The sequence below is a fragment of the Epinephelus lanceolatus genome, chromosome 18 (assembly GCF_041903045.1).
Source record: "Epinephelus lanceolatus isolate andai-2023 chromosome 18, ASM4190304v1, whole genome shotgun sequence".
Classification (NCBI taxonomy): Eukaryota; Metazoa; Chordata; class Actinopteri; order Perciformes; family Serranidae; genus Epinephelus; species Epinephelus lanceolatus.
In genome coordinates, this window is record NC_135751.1 from 37,730,008 (window position 1) to 37,744,017 (window position 14,010).

The 14,010-nt window shown below is 39.9% G+C and overlaps 1 protein-coding gene across 2 annotated transcripts in view; it reads left to right on the top strand.

Annotated features, from left to right (window-relative positions):
* Positions 1-14,010, top strand: part of LOC117267961 (protein shisa-8) — a 191,519-nt gene that overhangs the window by 81,247 nt on the left and 96,262 nt on the right. The window lies entirely within an intron of this gene.

The following is a 14,010-nucleotide window of genomic DNA, read 5'->3' on the forward strand; positions in this document are numbered from 1 at the left end:
TATCTCTCACCAACTATTGCACGTGTTAATACGTTACTTTTAAAGAACTATTTCAACTGTTTATCCATTAACTTTAGCTAATTGTTTCAACTGTTAATCAGTAACTTTTAGTTAATTATTTTAATAGTTTATCCATTACCTTTAGCTAACCATTTATTCACTTTTAACTATCTTTCAACAGCTAATCCATTACCTTTCACTATTTCAACTATTAATCCATAACTTTTAGCTACCCGATTCAATAGTTTCTCTTTTACCATTAGCTAACTATTTCAACTATTTATCCATTACCTTTACCTAACTATTTCAATAGTTTATCCGTTAGTTTAAGATAACTATATTTCAATAGTTTATCCATTGTCATTAGCTAACTATTTCAATAGATTATCCATTAGTTTAAGCTAACTATATTTCAACAGTTTATCCATTACCTTTAGCTAACTATTTCAATAGTTTATCCTTTAGTTTAAGATAACTATATTTCAATAGTTTATCCATTACCTTTACCTATTTCGATAGTTTATCTGTTAGTTTAAGCTAACTATATTTCAATAGTTTATCCATTACCTTTTAGCTAAATATTTCAATAGATTATCCATTAGTTTAAGCCAACTATATTTCAATAGTTTATCCATTACCTTTACCTAACTATTTCAACTGTTTATCCTTTACCTTTGGCTAACTATTTCAACTGTTTAACTGCAACCTTTAGCTAACTATTCCAATAGTTTATCAATTAGTTTTAGCTATTTCATAAGTTTATCCTTTACCCATAGCTAATTTTTTTCAACTGTTAATCCATTACTTTCAGCTAACTATATTTCAGTAGTTTATCCATTGTCTTTAGCTAACTATTTCAATAAATTATCCATTAGTTTAAGCTAACTATATTTCAACAGTTTATCCATTACCTTTAGCTAACTATTTCAATAGTTTATCCTTTAGTTTAAGATAACTGTATTTCAATAGTTTATCCATTACCTTTAGCTAAATATTTCAATAGATTATCCATTAGTTTAAGCCAACTATATTTCAATTGTTTATCCATTACCTTTACTTAACTATTTCAATAGTTTATCCATTAGTTTAAGCTAACTATATTTCAATAGTTTATCCATTACCTTTACCTAACTATTTCAACTGTTTATCCTTTACCTTTGGCTAACTATTTCAACTGTTTAACCGCAACCTTTAGCTAACTATTCCAATAGTTTATCAATTAGTTTTAGCTATTTCATAAGTTTATCCTTTACCCATAGCTAATTTTTTCAACTGTTAATCCATTACTTTCAGCTAACTATATTTCAGTAGTTTATCCATTGTCTTTAGCTAACTATTTCAACTATTAATCCATAACTTTTAGCCAATTATTTCATTAGTTTATCCATTACCTTTAGCTAACTTTTTCAACTGTTTATCCATTACTATTTCAGATATTATTTCATACCTTTTAGCTATTTTAAAAATGTATTACATTCACCTACCTAGTTCAACCGTTTATCCATTATTTTTAGCTATTTCAACTGTTTATTCATAATCTTTATCTGAATATATATATATATATATATATATATATATATATATATATATATATATTTCAGCTATTTATCAGTTTATTTAAGCTAATGTAAGTTGTCCATTAATTTTAGAACTATTGGTAAAAGGTACATGTATCCATTATTCATTTACCCATTACTTTTACTTCTCTACTTTCTCCCTAATAAGTTTTCACGCACTCTCAACTTGTAGTGTTTAGAGCTTCTGTCTTTTTTATATATATATATATATATATATATATATATATATATAATAACATAATGTAATATTTTTTCAAATTAGTTGAGTTACTCCACAGTCTATCCACTAATTCCCTGCCAGCTGTAGAAGTACGCCCTACAGCACAAGTGCCTGTGCTCGAGATATACTGTCTTAGAGCAACCCTTCCAATGGAGAGCAATTCTAAAACAAGGGGGTGGATTAATTGAGAGGACTGGGACAAACCTCAATGTACAGTGTGACACACCACAACACATCAGGACTGAGCTCATGGGACAGTAAAGACACCATAGACCCATTAAATACACATATCCAGTATGTTTGCATTGCTGCACCAGAACCTCCTTGTACCCTTTTCTATTGACACACCTATAGCCCAGGTCTCACTCTCTATTTCTGTCTGTCTTACACTTAATAAAAAAGCACACATGTGTCATCCATGGGCAAAGAGGCACGGGGACAGACAGGTCATTTTTAATTAAGATGTAATTAGCCATGTTCCAGCTCCAAACCCACAGAGAGAACACTGTGTGACCCATCTGTCTCCCTCTTTCTCTTTTGACCACACACACACACACACACAGTACACACATACTCACACATATACATGCTCAATATAACCCTGTGCTTCTTCAGTGGATTGAGACTCAAATTAGCGGGCATGTTTCCTGAGGGCCCATTTGTGACAAGAGTGATGGCATGTTTTAAAGGACAAAGGTCCACGTTGCCTCACTGTTTTGTCCTCGTCACCAGGCGCAGCAGAGAATATGTGAGCCATGCTTTGGTCCAGTTGTATTCTAGTCTCCAGACTGACTTGTATTACTGTGTGCTTGGTTAATGTCTCTATAGTAAACCACTTAAGCAGATAACTGGTTACTCACCAAAGCATGCATACAGCCATGTGATATCAATGAACATATCAAGTTACTTTATCAAACATAGCAGCACAGATACTGTACAAACAACAATACCAGATGTTTCATGTGGTTCTGGTTCATATTTTATTCATTGTGGCGTAAAGTTTTTACACTGTCACAAATGCACGCACTTACACATTCAGTATTTTTCCACACATTCAGACAAAAAGAAAATACAGAGGCTTCTCCCTTTACTTTCATCTTTCCACCATGGCAATAAACAAGTTTTTGGCCTCTTTTTCACCCCATACAACGCTTATTAGCACTCAGCTTTCTTCTGTCTAAGTTTCCCTCGCCTCTTAAATTTCTTTCTTCCCCTGCTATTAAATTCCCTCTTTTACTTCCTCGGCTTTCTCACATTACTTTGCCTTGTTATTTTTCTGTCGTGTTCAACACCATTATTTAATCAGCCTTTCAGCACCATGCACACATATTTTAGTATGGACAATATGTAGTATACTATCTGCTGTATGTGAGAGCATTTTTAACTGTTTTATTTAGGCGTTAATGTTTATTGTGTGTGATATCATCATCTTTTAATTGTTGCTTTTTAATCTAATGGATCAGGGAGTGTACACATGTAAAAAACATAAATGAATCTGGAACTTTGAACTTGATGGGGAGGCACTGATTGTAAAATTCTGGGTCGATACCAATATGGATCTTTAAAATAACATTTCACAGATAACTGATATCGATAGCAATGATTTCTTGTTGTTGTCGTTTATTTAATTGTTGTTGGTATCAATTCCCCCTTTTGATCCAAGGAAACAAAACATTTTTCATTATAAAAAATGGACTGTTTTAAAGTCATTCAGTCTGTCATTACACTATACTGAATGAGCACAAATTCAATCATACATATCTATGACACAATCTTTAATATAATGTTCAATTCCTCTCTAATATCTATTTTCATATGCTGTGACAATATCACAAGTTTACAATATAACAAGTTTCTCTTTTAGACAACTGTATTTTTCAGGTTTCTTGCCAAAAACTAATTTTATGAAATTACATTTGAACACATCATGATAATGTTGTAATTTACCTTTGCCCAATACTCATTTATATTGATTAGACTGGCCACCTGCTGTTAACCGCTAACATTAACTAGCTCTCCTCCTACATATCATCTGATGTGTCGATAGTGAATTTACTGAATCTTTTAGTCCCAAAGGCATCCCAGGGAAGATCTCTGTTCATCCCAAACATGTTAGATGTTACCCTGGATAACAGGATGACGTTAATATCTAGCCCTGCTTTTAAGGCTGCACAAAATGATGTGATACAACAGGAACTGGCACTCACAAAGGAGATTATCTGCCACTACCAATGTTCGGCTGATGAAACATTGCATCCATACAATCTGGACTCATCGGCCAGTGCCTCATCGGCCACTGCCTTCTGTGAATGTTATCTTTTTTTACCGATAGGCACAAAGGCGAATATCTACCGCTAACAATGTTCGGCTGATGAAACACTGCATCCCTACATTCTGGACTCATTGGCCAGTGCCTCATCGGCCACTGCCTTCTGTGAATGTTGTCTTTTTTTACCGATAGGCTGATGACAGTCACAAAGGTAAATATCTGCCAATATCAATGTTTGGCTGATGAATCTGTGTATCCATAGAATCTGAACTCATCGGTCACTGCCTCATCGACCACTGCCTTCTGTGAATGTTATCTTTTTTTACCGATAGGCCGATGACAGTCACAAAGCCGAATATCTGCCAATATCAATGTTTGGCTGATGAGTCCGTGCATCCATAGAATCTGAACTCATCAGTCACTGCCTCATCAGCCACTGCTATCTGTGAACTAGGGCTGCCACTAACGATTATTTTCATTGTCAACTAATCTGTCAATTATTTCTTCGATTATTCGACTAATCATTTCATCGAAAAATGTGTTAAAATGTTGAAAAATGTTGGTCTGTCTCGCCCAAACCCCAAAATTACGTCATCTAATGTCTTGTTTCATACTCACGCCAAAGGGTTTTAGTTCACTGTCACGGGAGAGTGTGTAAAGCTGCCAATATCTGAACGTAAGAAGCTGCAGTAAGAGTATTTTGGGGTACTTTTATAGTACTTTTCTATGAAAAATGACTCAAACCGATTAGTCGACTACTAAAATAGTCACCGATTATTTTAATAGTCGATTACTCATCGATTAGTCGACTAATCGTGGCAGCCCTACTGTGAACGTCATCTTTTTTGCAGATAGGCCGATGACAGTCACAAAGGCAAATATCTGCCGATATCAATGTTTGGCTGATGAATCCATCCATAGAATCTAAACTCATTGGCCACTGCTATCTGTGAACATCATCTTTTTTTGCTGATACACTAATGCCAGTCACCAAAGCCAATATCAGTGTTTGACTGATGAATTGGTGCATGCCTAGAATCTAAAAATTTTTTGGCTCCATTTTATACCTAAAGAAAATATTTACTGTAGTTCTCAAATAGAATTTTGTTGTGTTTTATCAAAGTTTACCATCTTATTTTCCTCACTTTCCTCTTCTGCCACGTCTATTGCATGGTTAGATATAATGACACTGTATTTGCTGTAAAATTCTATCACTGAGGCCACACAAGAAAGGAAAAGAATCATTTGCGGGGGTAGCGAGAGAAGCAAAAGAAGACAGAGGGAAGATAAATCCTGCAGATAGAAAGAAAATTTAAAAAAAGGGCAAGGAAACAACAGAAGGAAGGGTGTGAGAGGTGTGAAAGGAGGGATAAACAAGGCAGACATGTGGATGGAGGAGTGTATGTGAGTGTGTGTGTGTGTTGCAGGGGTTGAATGGGGGTACAGGGTGATGACAGTAGGGGCGATGGGATGAAGCCATCCTGATCCCTCTGTGTCAGCCGTCTACACATAATCACCTCTTAATTAAACACATTTAATCCTCCAGGCTACTTAGATGGAGAGAGGGAGGAAAAACAGAGATGTGAGGGAGTGAGAGATGCAGAGAGAAAAGGGGAGAGGATGGTAGAGAGATGGGTATAAATGTAGATGAAATGTTTAGCACTTCACAAGCACTTTTCAGAGGAGGTTGAAGATTGCACAAAACTGCTCTCCCTCTCCATGATTTGAATTTTAGGGCTCATCCAAAAGACTTCCAGGCAGTATGAAAAATTATGCTTCGCCACTTTGTCCAAGACTTACAGTCAAATGACACGCTCATAATGATAACATTATAGCCTTTCAATGGGAAAAGCATTTAAAATTGAATGTCTAAAGTACAAGCACTTTGAATTTTATCTAGAAATAGACTCTGTAATAGTTTTTAGCCATGCCAGAGGCCTGGCTCTGTGGAGGACAATGTCTGTCTGTCACAGGGTCCACCACTTTGGTCTAGACTGAAATAGCTTGGCAACTGTTGAGTATATTACCATGAAATTTGATACAGATAATCATGATCCCCAGAGGATGAATCCTACTGACTTTGACTGATCCCAGCTACTAAAATGACTGAACATTCGGTATACACACTAATGTTCCTCTCAGGATGAATTATAATAACTTTGGTGATCCGTCTTTCACATCAGGGACCCCAGCCCATATTCTAGTACACTTGATCCCAAAGTAGGGTACGCATCAGGTGTGAACACCAACTGTACAACAAGAGAGTAAACTGCTATTTAACATGACTACGAGGAGTTTTTAAGTGGTTATGGAACAGCTTCAATTTAATACCAATGCCTCTAAATCACATGACAGTTGCGCCTTCGACCTGCAGTTGGAGCTCCAGCGGCAGGCGGAGATCTCCATCCCCGACAGTAGTTGGCTCCTCCTCTGGCCAGGAGGGGAGCTTCACCTCACTGCTGCACTGGTCCTCACTAATGATAGTCCCGGGGCAGCAGTGTCCATCTGCTGCACCCTTTTCAACACTGTAGCAGAACAAAAATGTCACGTAGATGATAATGCAAGTGTACGAATCTGTTGTACATGAAAACGTCCTTAACCTTGTGCCACCAAGTCCAAAATTTAGTTGGTCCAGTACTTTCAGTGGTGCCGGTAGGATTATATTTCATAGTACGCACAGGAACCACACACACACTTGTAGGGTACCTTGAACACATAGGTTCCCACACAAGGAGATTAACATTAATGTTACAGACACAACACCACCATAAAACTCTGATTAGTCTTCCACGTGCATTTCAAAGGCAAGCCGACAGACCTGACAACAACAGGCAGCAAAATAAAAGTGTGGTGTTCTACCTCTTGTTGGTCTGAGTGATCCAACTTGGAATAGATCAGCTGGAGTGAACTGAAGTGTCTCGAGACTATTTTCTTCGCATTGCTCCAGTTACTTTGTGTCTTTGTTCTAAGAATCGTGTCTTCTGATGAGAAAATCATGCAAGCTACACAAAAAACTCCATCCACATTTTTGCTGTAACGCAGAGTAACGCAAGCCTGGAAATCTATGCTCAAATCTAGAAAGATTTAGGGTCTGGCTATGAGTAATGCAAATGGCCCAACTCGAGGGGCGGCACCAAGCATGCATTTGTAAATATCACTGCACGCAATTGGATAACACTGCGACCAGTCAGAACAATACACAGGGTGACATATCCAGAGCTTAGCTACCAGCGGAGCTAACTGGTAGATTAGACTCTTGCCGTATCCGGTTGGCAAAACAGCAAAAACGTCCTTCTTGCAAAGGAAAGACTCGAGCACCGTCTTCTGTTCCTCTTTTAGAGAAAAAGCCAAGTCTAACTCGTTCATTGTAGCAGCCAAAGCCGTTTCAAACAACTGGTGTTCATCCGTAGCCATCTTGCAATGTTTACTGACTGATTCCGGACCTCGTCGTCGCAGCGCTGTCGTCATCTGTTTAGCTCGCCTCTGATGTGATTGGTGCAGCTCAGCTACAAGGGCATGGGTAATGAGCATCATTACTGATTGCCAGAGTGACTCGCTGAGTAAATTCAAATTGTGCTCTCGCGAGAACTCTGGATTTCCAGGGTAGAGTAACGCTTGCATCAAGAAATTCTTCAAGAATTTGCATTACTTCCTGCATATTCCCTTAGATGAGGCTACCCACCCTCATCTAAGGGAGGCTTGAATCTGGACTGTAATGCTTTTAACTGACCAGAGTCAGGGGCTCAGCCTTCACACTGTCAATGTCATCCTGAGATCCTGAGGTACTAGATACCGAGGATATTTGCTCCTGAGTCAAAACACTTTAGTATTCTGAGCTTGCACAGCAGTCACTAACGTGAGTAGCTGCAGCGGTAGATTCCTCCCAGGGCTCATAGCTTTGCAGAGCAGGTGGATCCTGGAGATGTAGCTGGTTGCTAGCCTCTGTTGTTGTAACATTAATGCTAACAGCAGTAATGTTAGCAGACTTTGTGCTCGTACTGCTGCTCTCCGCATATTCTTCTCTGAGGCTGAGGCTTGTTCCCTTTCTTATTTCAAAAGCCTGAAAAATGCTCAGTTGATTTCGAATTATTGATTGCTAACACACAAGATAAGTAACACAGTCTTGCTAGCATCACAACTGAGCACCAGAGATGTTTATCATACACTGACCTGGCTTGTGACATGTGCACCAATCATCGGCATCCAAATATATTTGCATCATAGTGACACTGCCAAAAAATGCATCTCAGGCACATTCATGAGTAAAAAAACAACAACCCAAAGACACAATATGCTGTGTTTGTTGCAATTTTATTTTCAAGATAGGATGATAAATCATTGAAAAAAAAAATGTACAGGACTATGGCTGCACCACCGAGCACTTTGATTTATGAACTAATACCTGCAAAACTAATGATGTTCCCATCAGCCTCAGCTGAAATTTGTTTATTGCTAATTAGCAGATGTTAGCATGCTAACATGCTAAACCAAAGGAGTGAACATTATACCTGCCGAACATCAGCATGTTAGCATTTCGCTCAAAGTACTGCAGGGCCTATGCACAGTCTTACAGAGCAGATATGGCTGTTGACTCCAATGTAGTTTTATTCATTTATTCATTTTTAATGATATAGTTAGTCACATACAGCATCACGCACATTTAATGCTTTGATTTGAACCTCTTTTCTGTCTTTCCTGTTCCCGTCTCTCTTTGCTGTGGATTTTGACATAATAATTAGCATCTATCCTTAACATCTGGGTTCATACAATATTTATATGTGTAACGTTTTCTGCCTTATCCACCCTGACTTGCTGACTTGCCTCCAATGCAGATATAAATGCACAGAATGCAAAATGTGCACATCGGATTATGATCACTTTATTGCCTTTCCATGCAACTTCTCCAAACTAATTTCTAAAGGAAGTCTGCAGGCTGGAAATATCAAAAACAACACATCAATAATGAAAATGTGTTAATGAATTTGCTGCAGAGGAACAGTGCAGAACATATAGCATTGCTATTCATATCTCTCAGCATGTATATAATCAACCTACCATGTGCACTGATGCAGTGTAGCTGTAGGTGCACACGTCAGAGTGCAGTAAGAAGCATGAGTGCAGCTGATGAGGATAAAAATGCACTGAACAAGTTCTGAGCCCTTTACTCTAATGAAGACAGCAGCCAAATCCTCATATTTCCTCTCCGAGAAAAGAATGATCTCCTTATCTGCCTTCCTCTCCTCTCCCGCTCACCTGTGCTCATTTTCAAGGCAGACATATTTTTAATACCATGTAAGAGATGAACGAAGGGATAAATGTGGCAGGATGTAAAGTCTAAGGCTGCATATATGACAGACAGAGAGGAACGAGGGAGATACAGAGAAGGGGAACAGAAAAACACAAGAAGGGAAGTATTGAGGTCATGCGACGGTGACAATGACTGAATGAATGAAACAGGAAGACGGGAGTTTGTGTGTGGTTACAAAAGACAGCTGGTGTGATGCAGAGGAAAGGGGTTGAAGGAGAAAAGTTACTGAGCAAAGTCAAAGAACAAGGTAATGGGGAGAAGAGAGACAGGAGGGAGGAGATGAAAATTAGATGAGGTTAAAAGGGACATATCTTAACAATGACATTACGGAGGCATGCAGTGGGAGAGACGGGTGGCGAAAGAGGAGGAGATACAGTGAAGGTAAAGACACAAGGAGACAGGGAGGTGAAAAGGGGGCTGACGATGACAATGAACAACCCGGTCTCACTCTGAAGTCGTCAAAATCCGGTGCTTGGGCAGTAAGTTGTGGCGTCAGACGCTGACGAAAAAAGACGTCCTTTAATGTTAGCATGATGCGCCATTATAGCGCGACAGCACTCTGCAGCGTCAGGGGGAAATGCAGTGGGACAAGAACCAAAGTTAAAGGGAAATTTCAGTTTATTTCAACCTGTCTCCTATCATCCTAAATTTGTTTCAAGTGACTAGTGACATAAAAAATAATAGTTAGCATGTTAGCCGTTAGCATAGATACAGCCGGGGCACATAGTAGCGTCAGACCTGTTAAAACGTAAGTGAACGGGCAACCTTCAAGTGCAACGTTAGTCCACTAAACAAGCTTTTTTTCCACAAAGACCGCCTCATATCGTTAGGATAAATGTCAGAGAACATATAGAAAACGACATGTAAACGTGTTGTCTTACCTTACCGGTGTGCTGCCATGTTTGTTTACCATCTAGCTCTGCTTTCCAAAGCGCGGCCGAAATATCGTGATAACAAGCAGCGACCTCATACCGTGCCTGAAATCTTGTAAGCTCTAGATAAAGCCCAGCTGGATACTACTCCAGGTGGAGGTGTCTCGTCCTCGGTCACATCCAGACCTTGAAAATAAGGCTGCAACCAGTCCCATTCCTTGCAACAGAGGCATTCCTCTTCTGTGGGCACTGGGGCACAGCATTCACAGGTACACCACCAATCTCCAGAGCTACACAGCCTTGCAGCAGCCATTCCTCCTCTCTCGTCCTCTACCTGTTGCGCCTCTCTCTCTCTCCTCCTCCGTTCTTCAATTTCACGAAGCTCTTCGTCAGTGTATTCTGGCTCAAATAAATAAGGGCGGCCATCAAACTCTGCAAAATCAAATTCCTCCTCCACAAAGTCGAAGTCTGGCAAAAAGTCAGCCATTATTCTATAAATCTTTCATAAAATAAATGAATGAACTTTTCAGGCTACTGTCCGGTTCTGCCTTCCAGCTGTTGCTGCTTGTTCTCGCGAGATTTCAGGCACGATATGAGATCGCTGCTTGTTCTTGCGATATTTCGACTGTGCTTTGGAAAGCAGAGCTAGATGGTAAACAAACATGGCAGCACACCGGTAAGGTAAGACAACACGTTTACATGTCGTTTTCTATATGTTCTCTGACATTTATCCTAACGATATGAGGCGGTCTTTGTAGAAAAAAAGCTTGTTTAGTGGACTAACTTTGCACTTGAAGGTTGCCCATTCATTTACGTTTTAACAGGTCTGATGCTACTATGCACCCGGCTGTATCTAGGCTAACGGCTAACATGCTAACTATTATTTTTATGTCACTAGTCACTTGAAACAAATTTAGGATGATAGGAGACAGGTTGAAATAAACTGAAATTTCCCTTTAAGGCGGTGAATGCGTGAGTAGGTTGGGCGGGAGGGGTGGCGAATGGGTCCAAGAAACACGTGCCATAAGATTATTTTTTCCTAAAGCTAACCATGTGTTTTTGTTGACTAAACCCAACAACTTGCGTTAGTTGTTGGAGGACAAAAAAATGTCAGTTCGCATTGTTGTACATTTATTTTGAAAGAGACTGTATGTTAACGGTAAATTTCCTGTGAAAACGGAAGTGTACTTTGAAAGAAGACAATGCATGTAACAGGCAGAACTTGACACGGTGTCCCACAACATCAACCAACGCACCATCCACCTTTCACGTCGTATCTGGACGTGGAAAGTCCATGACCAAACGTCAATATGTGACAAGGTCGGAGTGAGAATGTGTTACAATGAGCGGCGGGTGTCACATTGTGTCCAGCGTATGATGAGGAGGGAGGAATTAAAAAGAGAGGCAATGTGTGAGAGAGCTGGAGCACAGAGGAGCGTGTGAGGGAAAGAAAGAATGAAAGAGTGAGAGAAAGAGCTGGAGAAAATAAAAAGAGAGGGTGAGGCAGGAAGGATGAACGGAGACAGAGATGGAGAGAATAGATAGAAGAGACAACATGCTGCTAGCTGCGAGGGGGACAGCTGGTCAGCTGCTGCTCTGCTCTGTTCTGGTGTGGAGAGCTGCCCTGAGGACAGTCACCCTGCGCTGCACATACACACACGCAGAAAGTTGCATGTGTACATACAAACAAATTACACACAACTCACACCAGGTTACACAGTCTCACACACACATTTTGTTTCACTGTACAGATAGAAAGCAGAGATTGAGGGGGCTACAAGAGGACGGTAAAGAAGTTAAGGGGAAATTAAGGATGTGATAAAGGTAAAGATTTGAAAGAAAGGTCAGGCAGAACAAAAAGGAAGCAAAGAAACATCTCCACAGATTAGCAGAGGACTGGAAATCAGAGAAAGTGAGTAAAAACTAAGGTGCAGAGAAGTGAGACAGTGAGTGATTATATAAAAGCAGGAGTGAGAGATGGAGAGGGTATCAGGCGATGGGATGTAAATAAGTGTGGCAGGGGAGGAAGAGTGAGAGGAGAACAGATGGCAGGGAAGAGGAGCGGGAAGGAAGATGGAAAGCTGGGAATGAGAGAACGCTCCCAGATCACTTATAGCTGATGTCAGCCGTGCCAGCGTTGCCTCTAATTGTAGCAGCGACTGCAGCACAGAGTGGAACACAACAATTCACTTTTCTTTGTTTCCTCAAATGACAGTCAGCTGATTGCAGCACCAATAAAACAACCAGGGAGCTTCTGCCTCAACTGGCTGTACAAGAACTTACCTGTAGGACATTGTTAGACTGGGAAATCTCAAAGCAAATTGTTAACCTAAAGAAAAATCCCACGAGGAAGCATGTCTTATCTCGAACAGCGTACGCCTGTAGGCAAAAGATAAAATACAGAGCTGGGGAACGGGGGTATATTGTTGTTTATTTATTCATGTATTAATTTGGGCAATTCTGGCACATTGCTTCCACTTTGCAGGGTTGGCTCAGATCATATCACTCCACAGATGCTACCAGTAAACAGGAAATCCAAGCAAATATCGAGACGTTGAATGACCGTTGTCTGAATCCCAATCAAGACGATGCGTTGTGGTTCAAAAAATGGTTTCAAAATGAAAGTGGCCTGGCGAAGGGACCTATTGAGCCATTCTGCAAAAGTTTATGTAGAGATTATGTACAGTGGCATGAAAAGGACTGGGCCCCTATGGTCAAAACTTCATCTATTCTGTACTATATAGTTAAGTAAGTAGATGAACTGGCGTGAAGTGAAAGATGACACATGCTTCTCAACATTTTGAGTGAGATTAGAGTGTTATTTTTGTTTTGTACAATTTTAGAATTAAGAAAAGAAAAGGAGCACCATGCAAAAGTTTGGGCACCCCAAGACATTTGATTCAGGTGACTTTTCACAGTGTCTCAGACCATAATTAGCTTGTTAAGGCTCTAGCTTGTTCACAGTCATCATTAGGAAAGGCCACATGATGCTAATTTCAAAGCTTTATAAACACTGACCCCTGAAACCTTGGGCCTGTCCCAATACCCACACTTCCCCTAGAAATATCCACTTGCACTTGGCTGTGCATGTTCATGTTTAGGCTTGTGGTGTCCCGAAACAGAATTGAGGTAGTGGAAGTGGCTTCCAACGCTTAAAACCTGCGTTAGATTCCAAGGGAGCCCCACTTTCAACGCAGTGGAAGATGAAATTTCCCAGAACACCTTACGAAGTCAGCAACTTCGGCAAGTTTTGGAAAACAATTTGTTACTGTACAATCGGACTGTAGGCTATACAAACAACAGATGATTGGACTAGCATAAACTCATCAGCAACTCGGTTGAACACAGCGTCAAAATACCCCGAACAAAATCGATCAGAACTAGAAGACGTCGTAGGCACCTCCTGTTTTCAGGATTTCTTCTACGTTGATTCATCAGACGGAGAAGAATAAACATAGCACACGCCACCACACAAGCGCTGATTTGACTACCGGTATTTTGCATCACTACTACGCGTGACGTATGCCTGCACATCGGGTGGTGTCTCATTTCTTAGCGAAAGATCTCTACTGTAATAGTTCTCACTTCTCTCATCAAGGGTTATCTCGCAAACGAGGGCACCTCATACCAACAAAGCCTACAAAGCAGGAGAAGACTATAAGAAGACAGCAAAGTGTTTTCAGGTCGCTGTTTCCTCAGTTCATCATGTCATTAAGAAATTGCAGTTAACAGGAACTGTGGAGGTCAAGTTGAGTTCTGGAAGA